The sequence below is a fragment of the Mesocricetus auratus genome, unplaced genomic scaffold (genome assembly GCF_017639785.1).
Source record: "Mesocricetus auratus isolate SY011 unplaced genomic scaffold, BCM_Maur_2.0 Super-Scaffold_100006, whole genome shotgun sequence".
Taxonomy (NCBI): Eukaryota; Metazoa; Chordata; class Mammalia; order Rodentia; family Cricetidae; genus Mesocricetus; species Mesocricetus auratus.
Genome location: NW_024429190.1, coordinates 40,052,062 through 40,066,739, shown reverse-complemented (window position 1 = coordinate 40,066,739; position 14,678 = coordinate 40,052,062). Strand labels below are relative to the sequence as shown.

Genomic DNA, 14,678 nt, shown 5'->3' with positions numbered 1-14,678 from the left:
TTTAGAAGGACAAATGGTTCCAATACATCAGGTGTAGTCCATGGATCAATATGAATGTAAAGAATGAAATCATCCATAATATATTTTAGCTTCCTTTTTAGGAATCTCAGGTGATGATTTGTGGGAGGTAGCATCATCATAAATTTAACAGCAGTAATTTATGTTAAAATAAAGGATTTATGATAGGTATATTTTTATTCATGAAATAAGATAGATTAGAATTATCCATCATTGCTGCCTAAAAGAGTTTGGATTATTATAATTTATTTTACAGAGTATTCTGTAGGAAATAGAGTTGGCCAGACAACATTTTTAGATTCATGGCATTTTTTTTCCGCGTAAGGGTAAGCTGCCAAAAACTTAATCCTATGGGGAAAATATCAGATTCTATTAAGAAAAGAAGTTTTAATACTTGCTGCTTTTTTGGTTAAAGAAAATTTAAAATACTCATTCAAAATATAATGTTGAATTATTTCTTTATTATTATGTGTAACTCAATACCTCATATTATGAGTGTCAAATATGGCTTTGTATTCATTTAAGCAATGATCTTGAATATCAGTAATGATCGTGAAACTGCAATAGACACTGTCAAATCAGCAAAAGCAAAAATTAGCAAAGATTTGATTTTTCGTCTTTACTCAAGAATATGCTCTTCTAATTCTTCAAAATATTAAAGCCTTCTACACACACACAAACACACACCATCACACATGAAAACAAATGCACACAAGCACACACATACACACACACACACACATACACACACATGAACACATGGTGTAGCTGATGTAATAAACATATATACAATGTTAAAAGCACATGTAGCCGAGCATTGTTGGTGCATGCCTTTAATCCCAGCACTTGGGAGGCAGAGATAGGTGGATCTGTGTGAGTTCCAGGCCAGCCTGGTCTATAAAGTGAGTTCCAGGACATGCTCCAAACACACAGAGAAACCCAGTCTCGAAAAACCAAAAAAAAAAAAAAAAAACAAAGCAGTTCTACTTCTTCTGATTCCTCCTATTAAATATGAAGACTTTCATCAGAGACTGAAAATGGAGATAGTTATTTTGGCAAAAGAGATTTCTTGATCAAGGATTATATGCAAGACCAGAAGGGGTTCTAGAAAAGTGGTATTTCATGTGCCTGAAACTCATTGTTCTTTAGAGGACAGAAAAGGAAAGATGGGGATATCATTTGGATTCATGAGTGAATCAGCTATGGCACGAGGGGAACTCGCTGCCAAGGGATTACTTGCATATTAAGTACCATTTGTAACTGGAAATAGGAAACTCTTAGTGTATTCAGACAGGGAAATGGAAATGGTACCTTTAATTTAAACAAGAACATTGGTTATCTGTCATTGAAGTTCTGTAAATAGTGGTATAATCTGTACAGATGTTAAACCAAAGATGGCATCTGGACTGTTGCCACAGAGTCATTACCTTTATTAAATACCTGGCAGATCTCTCTTGATGAAACATGAAGGTGAGAAGGCTTAAAGAGACAATTATACACTTCTGTTGGATTATATGAAATAAAATCATTACTACCAAAGTGTAAATAACAATGTGTTTTATTTAAGAAATATGCAAGAAAAATTAATATAAATAGAACAAAAAACTGTGTTTATGATGTGTCAGAGACAAAGCTTTTAAAGATTATTTTTGCCTTATTAGTAACAGTAATGCTTTATTGATAACTTGAATATTTATACTTAAATTCTAAAAACAATTTTATGTTAAGAAAAATAGTACACTCGTCCTGGGGGAATAAAGTAACTTCATAATAAAAGTTAAAAAATAATGTAGTTATATTTCAAGTCATAATTTGTCCAACAATTTGGATCAAAATTTTAAAATCCTATAATGGTGCCTCTGTGTATAATAATATCTCAAAAGTTTTTAAAATTTAAAGTTTAAACAATATAAATTGTGAATGCCTCTGTTTATTTTACTTTGCAGCAATTTGTGCTGGATCCCACTCTATTTTTCTAGGAATAAATTGCTGCACAAGAATGTATTTTAAGATAAAGAAAAATTTCAAAATTCTCATCTACTTTGACAATTTTTTCAATCCTTTTGGTATAGATATTTAGAATTTCCTTTCTTGAGGTTTAGTTTTATTTTACTATATTTTAATACTTTGTTTTTATTCCTATTTCAGACTTATACTCTTTCACAATCAGGGAACATTCAAAACATTGTCATTCTTTACTAGGTGTACTTTCCCCTGATGAGCATTGCCCTGAAACTTCCTGTTATTTTCTGGCACGATGGACAACATGACACTTAAGAAGCTTTTCTGTGGCATGTCCCTCATGATTCATTTGGACAGAAATTCTGGTATCAGATGTGATTAGGAATAGGAGGATAAAAAAAATTGTTCGCCTCTAGTTTGACTTTTCGCATTTTAAATAAGAAACAGAACTGTTGATAAATTATCAAATGGATCAACTTATATACCATTTTCAAATGAGAAAATCATCATAAACTATTTTTTGTGGTTTGTACACACATATACTTAGGGATATTTTACCTGAAAATCTTCTTGATTTTACATTATTCTCAAAGCACAGCACCTATTTTATTTTACCTAATTATAGCCATAGTCTTTCCATCCATTAATTTTAGTAAATGGGTGTGTTAAAAGTAAATACTACAAATATAATAGGCAGACATAAATATGATGACTGCCTGAAGATAACCTCAGTCATTTGGGAGAAGATACATATTTATGCATGTGACTAGACTTTATGGTTATGGTTTTGTGATACTTCTCAACAGATGATATATATCCTCTTCTCAGTCTTAGTGTCTGGAATGATTACTACATCCACCATCCACTTTTCCAACATATTTATCATCCTTTCCACCCTTTTGGAGTCTAAGATACACATCCTAAAAGGGGTATCAAAATATTGTCATCAGAGAACATGGAAAGGTTCGTCTCAAAATCATGATCAGAACTGCAATGATTGACCTGTATGCTTATCTATCTCTGATGTTATTTCAGGCCACATTCTTTAGATTCTGTGGTTTATTTTTCTCTCCTTTCTTGAAAGTATCTAGCAGTAATGTGTCAAATAGATCAGTGAATATCACCTAAATTCCAGGTGGAAATTTCCCCTTTGAGATAACATGGGTATCAGAACTAGACAAGGAATTGGTAGTAGAAAAGCATCATATCAAGCTTTAAGAGACAGAAGTTCTCCTGGAGAGGATGAGAGGCCATTGACAAAGCATCTCCAGAGAGCTGCTTGTTTTGCAGCTCTAGAGTGTGTACAGACATGAATGTCATGCATGCCTGTTACTGTTAGCCAGGGCAAAATCAACCCTCTTTTACCTCCCCATCTTCCCTGCTCTCTTCTTTCACTTTTCTAAAATTTTCTTAGTACTTTTCTCCTGAGGAGAGGAAATATAAATGATTTAGAGCTTGCAACTTTTGAGCAAAACTATATGCATTTACAAATGCCACAGTTTTTGTTTCTGCTTCTTAGCAATTAATTGTAACATTGTGTTTATATTTGCCTCAGTGTTTTCAATTCACAAAATCTAAATTCATCATATTTCATTAACTGAGTTGTTGATGAGAATAAATGAATTTGTATAAGTAAAGTATGTATGATGATGCCTGACACTAGCCAGCAATGAACAAATAAAAACTACAATTTCTTTGCTTACCCAGGTTATGATATTATATCACTCTTCATATTTGGGACTTTTAACTATTACTAAGGAAATTCTTCAAATCTTGGAGAAGAGACATGTTAGGCAGAAATCTCTCTACAGTCTCATGGTGTCAAAATCATCTGACTTGGAGAAGGTTGGTTACACAAATGATGGAGCACTGATGGAATCAGTCTTCAGTAAAGCACCCCTCACATGATTTTGAAGGCTCTGGAACAGGAAAGTCCTCTTTGTCATACAATAATCTTCTTTTGTTGTTACACTCTATACCTCTGGTACTATTTTTATAACATTTGGGATTATAATTTAGTTTTCTCCAGTTTATGCACATTGGAAAGTAAAGGGATACAGTGTTGTGGAGTATATAGTCTCACACTGGGACTATTATATGTCTGTCCTGCCTTTGGAATTAGAAGCCACCCTTGGATTATGACTGTTTTTGTAAACATACCAGTTAAAAACAAATAGGACAGGGTGGCCTATTTGGCCCATTTATACATCAGGACTTGTTATGGGCCATGAAGGAGGAGAATCTGGGAGGAAGAGATTATCCTTAATTTGCTAAGTATAAGGACATGACCAGCTTTGTTAGGATAATTATGTAACAGACCCTAAAGTAAAAGCAACAGTAGGTAATTATGTGATGGAACAAATGTTAAGGAAATTGTGTATATTATGAAATGCCAAATCATTCCTTATTGACTCCATAGTAGAGCCCGAAGCATACCCTGCCCTTTTGTGGATAACTCTAGCTAAGAATAGCTTCTCATATTAGTTCTCTCTCCCAACACACTTTCAGATACCTGGCTATCACACTCAGTGTTGGAAGAAGTTCTTCTTTAAGTGGGTTAAGTGTTTTATATTTTATACTACATATTTTAGGTCAGGTCTGAAAAACTCAAATTGCTTTCCTCATTTAAACTGCCTTCAGGCATATAATAAGTTTGCTGATAAACTTACACTACCCTTATCCATATTTAAAGTTTAAATAATTTAAGAGCTTGGTTTAAAATAATGAGACAGAGGTAAAAAGAGAGATTCCATATATTTTACTGGAACTGAAATTAGATAATCTGATTACTAGTCATTCCAAATTAGGAAAATGTGAAGTAAGCTAAACCAAGGAAGTTAAATCAGAGAGGTGGTGATAGAATTTGTGTGTTTCTGAAAATATCACCCTAATGTTTTCTTTTCTTTTTGTTTTGGTTTTTTGATACGTGGTTTCTCTGCGGCTTTGGATCCTGTCCTGAAACTAGCTCTTGTGGATCAAGATGATTTCAAATTCACAGATATCTGCCTGCCTCCTGAGTGATGGGATTAAAGGCGTACACTACCACTGCCTGGCTCACCCTAATGTCTTATAAAATAGAAAATATGTATATATACCACACCAGTTATACAGGCAAGTATGGCTATGTTTATGACTGATTTGGATAGATACTGAATTAATATCATCTTAAATAAACAAAAGAAAAGAAATAAAACAAATCTTAATTTTTAAAGAGCTGTGTATGTTTCCGGAAAAGTACTAGAGTATAATGGGAAGGTTAACTTGTGCCTAACCCTTTTACATCTTAATCCTAACTTCCAATTTTTGGTTGTATGTTTCAGGAGTAAGTGTCCTTGAGAATTTTGTCATGGGCTCTTACGATCTCTTTAATATTTAGTCTAGATGAAATTCATGTTGAATCATTCTTTTGCTTTCTAGCTGTTGTAGCATTTGAACAATGTTCTGTATCTAGGTCAGTGTTGTCATGCCTTCATCTCTTACGGATCTGAAATTCAGAGAGAAAAGAGAGGAGTACATGCTAAAAATACTCCAATCATATGCTCCAGTATATAGCTATCTGCAACTCTACGCCCTGAAGCAACTTTCCAAACATTCAGATCAGTATTTTCTCACCCTACTTTAATGCTAAGAATCAACCATGTCTTTCCTCCTTTGTTAAGACGTAAGCTTCATTTGTTAATGGTTAGACAAATAGAGATTCACTATAGCAAGCTCCCATCACAAGTCAATTTGCTTGTCAGAAAACTTTAGGAAATAAATATAACTAACTAAGGGAAATGGCTGCATGATAGAAAAAATTTAACATAGATTATCTCACAAAATGGACATCAAGTGTAAAGTGTCGTGTTTTCTAAATTTGGATTAATGTTATACTAAACAAACCATGATTTTATTTAAGGTTTGTAATTCCACTTAAAAGTATTAGATGCTAAATATATATTCTCAAAATAGAAAACTTAGTCACTCTGAACTCTTACCCGGTTTTAAAGCAATCAAATAATATCCTAGTTCCACTTAAACTTTACTGACATATGGCTATAAAAACAATGGTATTTAAAAATATTGACATTTACAGAGCATCAGAAATGTGCAACTCTATATTTAGATTATGAAGTTGATACTAAAGAAGTCAGATAAGGAGGGTTATACTCTACCATTCTATTTGTATAAGGAACCAAAATTTTCACAGACAACAGAGTAACTTATGAATAAATCAACTATTTTACTTTGTTCTGGAAAAATAATACAGGATTATATACATGATTTCAACCTACATTAATCCTTTAAATTGAAAACAAAAAATTCAGTCTAATTTGGAAATCAGTTGTAATAGATTATAGGAAATGTTTTTTTGAATAAATAGAAAGCCTAAGTTTCGTTAACATTAAAATGTGAGAGGATTTTCTGGTTGCATTAAATTTTTAATTGGATTTTAATTTAATATCCCCTCCAGGTGAAAATAACAACAATAATTTGAAGGTATTGATGTTTTAAAAAACCATAATTAAAGAATGACATTAGTGTTGGACTTGAATTGCCTTATTGTTGAGTAAATAGACTTCATTATTTACAGTGAACTATAGAAGATAGATTCTGAATCTATTCTTATGAACACTTTCCTGAAATTAAGAAAGTGTGGATGAGAGATGCCATAATAGAGGGAGCTATGATATGTTTGAGGAGAGATCTGGCTCTAGTGAGATTACCAGAGATCTACAAGGATGACAACAAATGGCAAATGAAACAATAGTGGAGAGACTGCCTTAAATACCCATCCCTGATAATGAGTTTGATGACTACTTTATATGCCATCCTAGAACCTTCATCCAGTGACTGATGGAAGCAGAGCCAGACAGCCCCTCCTAAACATTGAACTGAACTACAGGAACCCAGTGACAGAGAGGGAGAAATGATAAGCAAAGGGGTCAAGAGCAGGCTAGTGAAACCCACAGAAATTCCTGACATGAACAAGGGGGAACTCTTGGATTCCCTACTGATGGCTGGGAGGCTAACATTGGACTGATACAGACCCTCTGAACGTGGTTGTCAGAGAGAAGGTCTGACATAGAAATGGACTTTGGGTGCCCCTCCCACAATGAGGGATGCTCTCTCAGCCTGGACTCTTGGGGAAGGGCCTAGGCCCTGCCCTGAAAGAAATAACAGACCCTGGATATCTCCCATGGAGGGCCTCACCCTCCCTGGAGAATACAGTGGGGATTGGGTGGGGGTGCAGAGGAGAAGGGGAGGGAGAGGGAGCTGGGATTAACAGGTGAAGCAAGCTTGTTGCTAATTTAAATAAAAAAAGAAAGTGTGGAAAAGGTGACAGCATCTTCAAGAAGCACCATGGTATGTGTTATGGTAATGTGCATTTATGAGTTAGATTTGAGCAAAATGAAGATGAAGGGAGAGAAGAAAGCGGTAATATTGCAACCACTTTGTGCATCAGACTGAGGAGAAAATTGAGATGAGGAGTAGTGGGAAATGTGGGTACCATAACAGAAAAGGAATATGCTAATCCATTCATTCTTAAATGACAAGTTTTTGTTCAGACCCAGAAAAAAAAAGAAACTTTATGAGGGACAATACAGATACTTTGCTTAAAGATATCAAAGCGTTTCCACCACAGAGAAAAGGAACAGGCATGAAAAATTTGGTGGTTACTGAATAGGGGATGAGCAAATCAGCAGTTAAAGATGGAAGTCATATGTGAAATAACAATAGATAGAGGAAAGGACAAGGTATCTACTTCTTCTTACAAGTGATGGAGTTTCCATGTCTAAGAATGAGATTGGGAACAATTTTTTGTTCAATTTAATGTATGAGGAACATGGACAGAGATAATAACCAGTTATTCATGGGTGTGCTTGTGTGTGTGTGTGTGTGTGTGTGTGTGTGTGTGTGTATGTATGTGTGTGTGTATATGTGCTTTTTCTTGATGTGATTTGAAAACAAGGACAGTGCATATGTTCTTGCTCCCCATTTTTGATTTAGAAGAAACTTACAAATTCAAATTTTTCCATTCTTCAATGTAAACTTTATACCTTGCAAAAACTCTACATATGCTTTTGTTTCAAAAATAAAACATAAACAAGAAATTATGTTTACATATATATTAGCATAATTCAGTGTTAAAATAATCATAGCTATATTATAAACATTTTGTAATATTTTTTTCTAAAGAAAGATTTCAAAACATTACTATCTTCAGTAGAAGATATTCCCAAATGCAGTATATGGTGCTTCAGAAGTCTGGTCTCCTCTGTCACAGATAGCAGTTGCTTGGGGTGATGTCAGTGTTATTACCAGCATTGCTGCAATAGCTGTAAGCATAAAGTGCACCTTGCTTTGCAATAAATTTTCTACACTGTTGGAGGAAATCAGCAGTATTGTTGGACTCAGACTGACAGGAAAAAAGACTGGCTTTGTCAACTGTGACTATGACAGGCAGTAAAACCAGAGCAAAGCTGCAGCTCATGGCACATGACATCTTTAAAACAAAGAAAACCAAAGAAATGATAGAGTATTCAAAGACAGCACTGAAAATGACAGCTGGCAAGCTCGGCAACTCCTGAGACTCTTAGCCTCCCTTTTCCTTTCTTTTCATGCTGTCTCCTCTGTTTATTATAATTCCTCATCTTTAACCTGGTACTCAACTCACGAGTTCATCGTGTAGAATATGTCACGAAACACAAAGGTAACATTTACATGTGCTTGCATTTCTAAATATATAAATTATTTATTCTAAAGAAATCAATATTTATTGTGTGTTTCAGTTTACCTAAACCTATAGTATAGTATAGTATGTTGGATTCGCAATTACTTTTATTGTTTACTAAAAATACCCATAATTTCTTAAGTTGAAAATGGTTTTATATTTGACATCATTGACCATTTTAGTAACAAGGAAAACGTGAAAAAATGATTAGAAGAAAAAGATGTATAACCACTGAATTTTTAGATGAGATAATTCTCATTTTTTATTTGAAAATCATTTACTAACTTTATCAAGGACAGTAAAATATAGTGTATGTTTCTATGTGTTTTAAGAAAAATAATCCCAAGGGGGACTGAAAGTTTTTACTCTTTCTCTTAGAAATCACAGCCACACATAAGAATATCACAGTTTAGTTACATGTTCATTTCCATCATTCTGTGAACCCCAACTACTCCTCAGTGTCCTGACCATATGCACTTGTATATGTGTTAGAGTTTAATATCTATTTTTATAGAATCATGACTAATAGCTTAGTAGGGGCTTCATCTCTGGAAAAGATTGATTGTCCTTCTCTCAGTAGCCACTGAGTTGTTCATCTGCAGTGGAGCCATGAGAAATTTTCCCTATTTTGGTTGTCATGTGGACTGGTGATTTAAATCATTTTTAGATAAGAATATTGTTGATATTTCATGTCATATTGTCAATATTTTGTGGGTGTTGCACCCATTAGGTCTACAAGATATGTTCTAGCAATAGATTTTAATTTCTTTTGTCCTTACAATATTTTTCCCATCTTCAGCAGTATACTCATTGCCTTAAGGTAAAGATAGGAGTTGTAGATGTACTAAAAGAGTCAAGGCACACAGCAATCAGTTATTCTGTCTACTTTGACCAGGTGTAGATCTTTGCAAAAGTCACCATCTGCTCTAAAAAGAAGTTTATACGAAGATTGGTGAGAACTACACTTATCTGTTGCTATAAGGATAAGTACCTATAGTAAAATTTTAAAGTATACTGTTTGGGGAAATGACAGTAGTAGATTGTATTTTAGGATCCCTGACCTCTCCAGGCACGTTTTGTTGACTGGGTTTGAAATTTCAGGCAAGAATTTTCTCTAGTATACTGTCTCAAGTCCAATAAGACATGTGTTTGTTACTTACAAGACAATAATTATTTTAATACAATTGAAGATATCTTTTTGCCATGTTGGGCAGTGTTGAATTTCATAACTTTACATCTATGTGGGGCTATTGATCGCTCCTTTAGTAGCTTGCATCGTAACTTCTGATACTATGAATGCCAGCCATCAAAGACAAGTATTCCAGAATGATTGCTTATTTCTGAGTATGAAGATCCTGGTATCTTAAAGAATAGAATATTACATTCAAGTTCTGGGAGGAAACAGCTGAAAGTGGCTGTAGCATATATTGATTTGGGATTCTCTAGGACTCCTTTGACCAACAACACACAAGTAGATTTCCCATGCCTGGAAATATGGAATTTTCTTGTTGTTGCTAGCCTATGCCTCTTAGAGGATGCATTATAACCTCATGCACTATAATTCATATATACATATATAGCAATTTTTATTACATTTGTAAAATATTTTCTCTATGACTTTTTCAAACATCATTAGTTATAAATGACTTCTCTTTCCCCAGTGTAACCCTCCCTTCCCGATGCTCACTTAAATACCTTTGACCTTTTCCCCCTTCCTCTCATATCACTTCTGTCTTACTAACGACCTCTGTATTATCCCTGTCACCCTATCCCCATGTCCCTATGTAGTCCTTTTTTTCACTTTCCTGACTTCTGTGGTTAATTTAGAGGAACCTTATTCATTATAAAATTTAAGTATTATGGATCAACTGGTAAAATAACTCTGGACCTCTTTTGTGTACATTGAAATAGGATTCTAGCAAAATAAATGATCCTTGCCCTAAAGTATGTACAAATTCTCAATAGCAAAACAAGAAAGAAAGAAAGAAAGAAAGAAAGAAAGAAAGAAAGAAAGAAAGAAAGAAAGAAAATTGCATGGAAAAACTATACTCCATCTCAGCTAGGTGCTCCCTTCTTAAGGTTCAATAAAAGTACACAAAATAAAGCAGAACACAATACTTACATACATAAAAGAATAAAAGTCCATGATTTTTCATAAAAGCTATTATCCATTTTATATCCTATTTTATTATATAGTACATACTAATTGAAAGCATTTTAAACTTCTTTACAAATTACAGAAACCATAAATGACTTTTTCAGAGACATGAGAAGTAAGAAATAATTAGTGTTGTTGCAGTATATACTTTAAATGTGGAAAAGAATTCACTAATTAGGAAAGTCCAAAAATGCCTGTAAAAATACCTAACTGTAAACAGACCTTCTCCAGAGCTCCAAGAATGCACAGAGCAGCATTCCAAACACCAGACATGTGTCAGATTTCCCCAGGAACAAACACAAATGCACAAGTATCTGAGTAGAATATGTAAGAATCACAACTTGTGAAACCAAAGCAAACCAAAGCCACAAATGCGTAAATATACGTAAAATATAAAGTAAAGGATTATGGAGGGAAACAGAGGGAAACTATTTGCTTTTGTGTTGTTTTCAAAGGCCTTTCTTCAAAAGACAGCAGGAAAGCCAAAAGAAATGTGAGTACAAAATAACCAAATACAAATAAATAATCACTGATGGAGAAAAATAAATCATAATCAATGGAGGATATGTGGATAATAAGAAAGGGAGAATATTTGTTATGTTCCAGAAGGAACCATTAATGTCTATATTGAAAATCAGTAGTAAAGAATCCCACCAAAAAAATGGGTGAATTAAGCCACATGCCTTTAATCCCAGCACTCAGGAGGCAGAGACAGGAGGATCTCTGTGAGTTAAAGAGCTAGCTCCGGGATGACCTCCAAAGTCACAGAAAAATCCCGCCTAGACCAACAAACAAACAAAAACACAAACAAAAAAAAAACAAAAAACAAAACAAAACAAACAAAAAAACAAAAAAACCCTGGGGGAATTAAGCATATAATAGCATGCTAACCAATTAATAATCAAAGATTTTAAGAAATGGAAGTAATTATTCATATAAAATATTCTTTTGACATTAGACATGGTTTATCATAAAAAGGAAGTAATAATCCTGTCATTGTATTCTCTCTTTTAAATCTCTATTACTAAAAGTCTAAGACACAAGGACTCCTTGAGCCCAGGCAATCAGTGACTGGAGGACAACAGAGCAAAAACCTTAACTTTGCCAAAAAATATGCAAAGAAAGAAAAACACTGAAGAAAGAAGAGAAGAAGCCACAGGAGAAGAAAAGAAATAATGAAACATCTAAAATCAACATAAGTGAGATCAGTATAATAATCTCATGACTGAGGATGGGTGAGGAAAAAAACCACAGCATACACACACATACACACACACACACACACACACACACAGAGAGAGAGAGAGAGAGAGAGAGACAGAGACAGAGAGAGAGAGGGAGGGAGGGAGGGAGGGAGGGAAGGAGGGAGGGAGGGAGGGAAGCAAAGAGGGGGGAGGGAGGGAAAGAGAGAAAAAGACAGAGACAAGGAGAAAGAGATAGACACTGAAAGAGGACATTTGAAATATTATGACATACAATTCACAAGGTTTCACTTCAACTGGGAGTGATGAGGAGAAGGAAATTATGAAGAGGAGAGACACTGGTTCTGTTGGGTTGTGCACACTATATTTCAAATAGAGATATTTTGAATGTCACTGAAGAGAAATCTGCACTTACACTTTTGTCTGTCAGCCTGAAGTTGAAGTTAAGAACAGAGAAGAAATGTGTTATCTGAAGGAGGAATGTGAAGCTAAATAGTAAACAAAAAATGTGTTAATATTCAGAAGTCATGAGTTGAAAAAGACAGAAGTTTATAAAAATAAAGTCTACTGTAAGATGTAAAACTATTTTTTAATGGAGCGCTTCACGAATTTGCACATCCTCCTTATGCAGGGGCCATGCTAATCTTCTCTGTATCATTCCAATTTTAGTTCATGTCCTGCTGAAGCGAGCACAAGATGTAAAACTTTTAAAAGGCATATTTTTTTGTAAATAGTGAAAGTAAATGATGTTGTATTTAACAGAGATTAACACAAGATTATTTCAGTGTATTGACTGACATATATTTCCTATAAACCAGGAAAACAATGTAGCTATAATATTGTTTGGGAACATTGTTTTATCCTATACATTAAATTGCTTAGTACAGCAAAGCTGAAAAATATAGACAATTGAAATGATTATAATTATAAGCCAACAAAATATGAAAGTGAGAGCAGAAAGATTTTAGATGGACCCATAAGAGCGGTATATAGGTTAAGAGTTTAAGTTTAATCATAGATGCCTTGGGTTGTCAAGGTCAAAATATAGACTCCTACTAAACAATATATGATTATTTAATAATGGCATTAAAATAAAAATGTCAGTCTGAATCCAGAATAACAACCCATTCATACAAGGCAGAAAAACTGGGATTCATATTCTATAAATCAAATCACAATACTTGGTGAGGCCTCAGACTATGTCATAAAGCTAAGCCACATTGGTAAATACAGAAATTTTTAATCACAGTCACAATGATTTCACTATCAAAAATCACAGAGCAACTCTATAAATAAAATAAGTGCTAGTGGTGGGGAAGAAAATGATACTAAAATGTACTATATTTTATATAAATTATATATATAATTATATAATAAATTCACTCTCAATCTCTTCCTGGTTAGATTTCCCATGTCTCAGCTCCTCTTCCTTCCAAATTCAAGCCTCCCCTTCTTTTCCCATTGTTGTTACATATACATCTAAACACATCAGCCATATAAAAACAATAAGCTGCATAAGTTCATTGTTGTTCACATATACATATATCAACCTCTAATCACTGGGTACTAGGTAACCAAGCAAGGGCTCATCTTGCAATGAAGCCAGTAAAATGTCCACCTACATTGGTTGTCCAGTGTGTTTAAGTTGTTCAGATCTTATTTTGGGCCCCTTCTTTTTGTTATTTCATAAGTGTAGCATCCTCATCATAGTCATAATGCTCAATATCAATCCATAGCTTCTCACCCTTTGGCTATTCTAGTTTTTCTGACACAACTTCTGAGTGTTTGGTACAGGAGTTGTGTTACAGATCTATTAACTGGGCTTGGGCTTTTGCACGATCAGTTTTCTTTTTCTCTGCATTTTGACCCGTTGTAGCTTTTTATAATGGCCTCAGCTACACAAAGAAGGTTCGTGGATAAGAACCTTATGTTTATCTGAGGGTATAATGATGCATATATTTAGAATAATGGATACACAAAGCTTAACTCAACATGAAAGCTATATTTAAATGTGTGTGTGTTTAAAGTGTGAAAAATTTTGCAGAAAACAATACCTTAACATGCTGTTTTTGTGTTAGAGGATGGTTCCTCAAATAAGGCATCTAAGAGACGTAAAAAATTATAACGTGTAGCTTGGATTTGAAACAAATTAAAAACCAAGAAAGTGAAAATATAAAATCCAGTGTGAATGTCCACAGTTTCAGAATGGATATTGAAACTGTATTTAAGTTCACTGAAAACTATAGCCTTTGGAACTCTTTAATTTTGATGAATTTTAACTTTTTTGAGATTTTTGTAATAAAATTTATTTTGAAATCTGAGAAAATAGTAGTTGAAAAATAGTTAAAAATAACCAACAAAGTAATGAAAATATAATTGTTTTCATGAAAAAAGTAAAAAAGACAATGTGAAAACAGCCCATAATGTGAAAAAAATGCATGTTGGAATATTCTAAAATGAGGAAATGTAATTCATTACAAAAAGAGCCCTGAGAGTTCCTCAAAGGTGAATAAATTTAGAACTATGACAAAGAACAAAACTTAGTTTAAATCTTCTGAATGAGGAATTCTGAATATATAAATGTAGAGTAAGTATTGAGGTCAGCGTCATTGTTTACTAAGTA

The 14,678-nt window shown here is 33.9% G+C and overlaps 1 non-coding gene across 1 annotated transcript; it reads right to left on the bottom strand.

Moving 5' to 3' along the window:
* Nucleotides 1-12,641: 12,641 nt before the first annotated feature.
* Nucleotides 12,642-12,748, bottom strand: LOC121141064. Its single transcript, XR_005878002.1, has one exon. It is a non-coding gene; the product is annotated as a U6 spliceosomal RNA (small nuclear RNA).
* Between the last annotated feature and the right edge of the window lie 1,930 nt (nucleotides 12,749-14,678).